Source organism: Convolutriloba macropyga, unplaced genomic scaffold, assembly GCF_964194025.1.
Source record: "Convolutriloba macropyga unplaced genomic scaffold, txConMacr16.3 SCAFFOLD_5946, whole genome shotgun sequence".
Taxonomy (NCBI): domain Eukaryota; kingdom Metazoa; phylum Xenacoelomorpha; order Acoela; family Convolutidae; genus Convolutriloba; species Convolutriloba macropyga.
This window is the reverse complement of record NW_027453364.1, coordinates 1-2,500: the sequence shown is the minus strand read 5'-3', so window position 1 is coordinate 2,500 and position 2,500 is coordinate 1. Positions and strand designations below refer to the sequence as shown.

The window sequence follows — 2,500 nt, the reverse complement described above, 5'->3', positions numbered from 1 at the left end:
AAACAACATAATACTAGTCTTTGTAATTTAGTTTCATAATTTCAACTGTTCTCATGCAGAATTTTTGCTCATTCTTATCCCAAATTTTGACCTGGCTACTAGTTACACTCCTTGTACTTATTGCAAAATGACCACAAATTTCAACAGCTTTCACATGTTGCTGTTTCGGCTTTCGCTTACTACAGTCAACATAATACTCGTTGCAAAATAAGTGCTCGGCATCTGCAATTTTCCAAAGACGAAGTTTCGCCAGTTCAATTTTCGCTCGCCAATTATGGCTACTAATTCACACGGTACTGAGCTCAACAACATTAAATTTGTTCAGCAAGACTTTCACATGTTGATGTTTTGGCTTTCGCCTACTAGAAGCAACATAATACTCGTCTTGTTAGCTCATTCAATGAGAATAGCTTTTCCCGTTGAGAATTTTTGCCTTCAATTGGCGTTGTAGTGAGTTTGGCTACTCAGATCACCAAATACTTGTGACAATTCGAACCAGAAATGTTTTCAATTTTCACATGCTGATGTTTCGGATTCAACCTACTAGAAGCAGCATAATACTTGTATTCAACAATTTCTGTATCAAATCCCAGTTTTCTCTGGTGCATCTTTGCCAAACTATTCCAAACTGCCTGAGTCTGAATACCAATTACAGGTACTAGTAAATGCACGTTACTAAGGACTATATAGTTCTAGGTTACTGTACACAACGACGTTCACATGTTGATGTTTCAGCTGCCGCTTACTAGAAACAACATAATACTTATCGTGCATACCTTTCCATAACTTGTCCTTTTCAGATGCATTAGTTTCCCTTTGTCTTGGCTTCTACAGTCAGACTGGCTACTAGTAACAGCACAGTACTAATCACATATCGTTCTACAGTTTGCAGACAACTTTCACATGTTGATGTTTCAGCTTTCGCCTACTAGAAACAACATAATACTCGCTGTATACATTTGTAGTTCTCTATGTAACTTTCATGTGAAGAAGTTTCGCCAGTCTTTTTGACTGTCTCAAATCTGAGTCATGCTTAGGCTACTAGTTGCTTCATAGTACTTATCGCCTCGAGATCATTGAACAAAACTTGATTTTCACATGTTGCTGTTTCAGCTTCCGCTTACTAGAAACAACATAATACTAGTCTCATTAAGTTCCGTCTCTTTGCAATTTTCTTATGAAGAAAATTCGCCATCACAATGACTCCAGCAGTTCTTGATCAAGGAATGCAATCATTGATCAGAATGCTATTATTTGAATCGGTTCTGCTTTAAGTGTTCCAATTTTATTGGAAGCACCAACAATAGAACATCAATGTGTTCAATCGAGAGTTATATAACCCTGAATCGGACGCAGTCAACAGCCGAAGCCGAGACCGCCTTTTGCGTTAGAGAGGTCGGTAAACAAATCTTGCGATTCATACCGAATTAACACATATAGCTGTGCTCCTCTTCGTAAAGCGAGCCAAGTGATCCCCTGTTGAAGGATGTATTTGGACCAATCTAGTAGCATTTGGTTTCCAACAAGCTCTCCCAAGTTAGCTTACTTATTGGGCTTTTCAACCAATTCGGTTGGCTACAAGCATCATCAAAGTACTAGCCACAGTTTGATCGCAAAATTCTACGACTTTCACATGTTGATGTTTCGGCTTGCGCTTAGCCTACTATAAGCAACATAATACTAGTCATATCATAGAGCGTGATCAGCTTGTGACGTTCTCATGATGAAGTTTCACCAACAGTGTCTCACTTCGAGCTTAAATCCAGCTACTAGTAACTACACAGTACTGACTGCAACGATAACTTTTATCTATACCTTTCACATGCTGCGCTTTCGGCCAGGGCCTACTAACGTCAACATAATACTCGATATAAACTTTTGTTCATGATGCAGCTTCCCCATGCAGAAGTTTCGCCTTCAAATGCTCTCTTGGCCATATGACGTAAGAAAAGGTTACTAGTAACATCACAGTACTAGCCACAGTTTGATTGCAAAATTCTACGACTTTCACATGTTGATGTTTCGGCTTGCGCTTAGCCTACTAGAAGCAACATAATACTAGTCATATCATAGAGCGTGATCAGCTTGTGACGTTCTCATGATGAAGTTTCACCAACAGTGTCTCATTTCGAGCTTAAATCCAGCTACTAGTAACTACACAGTACTGACTGCAACGCTAACTTTTATCTATACCTTTCACATGCTGCGCTTTCGGCCAGGGCCTACTAACGTCAACATAATACTCGATATAAACTTTTGTTCATGATGCAGCTTCCCCATGCAGAAGTTTCGCCTTCAAATGCTCTCTTGGCCATATGACGTAACACAAGGTTACTAGTAACATCACAGTACTAGCCACAATTTGATCGCAAAATTCTACGACTTTCACATGTTGATGTTTCGGCTTGCGCTTAGCCTACTAGAAGCAACATAATACTAGTCATATCATGGAGCGTGATCAGCTTGTGACGTTCTCATGATGAAGTTTCACCAACAGTGT

At 39.5% G+C, this 2,500-nt stretch overlaps 1 pseudogene; it reads right to left on the bottom strand.

Moving 5' to 3' along the window:
* Window positions 1-1,336: 1,336 nt before the first annotated feature.
* On the bottom strand, window positions 1,337-1,488 carry LOC142358234 (5.8S ribosomal RNA; annotated as a pseudogene).
* Between the last annotated feature and the right edge of the window lie 1,012 nt (window positions 1,489-2,500).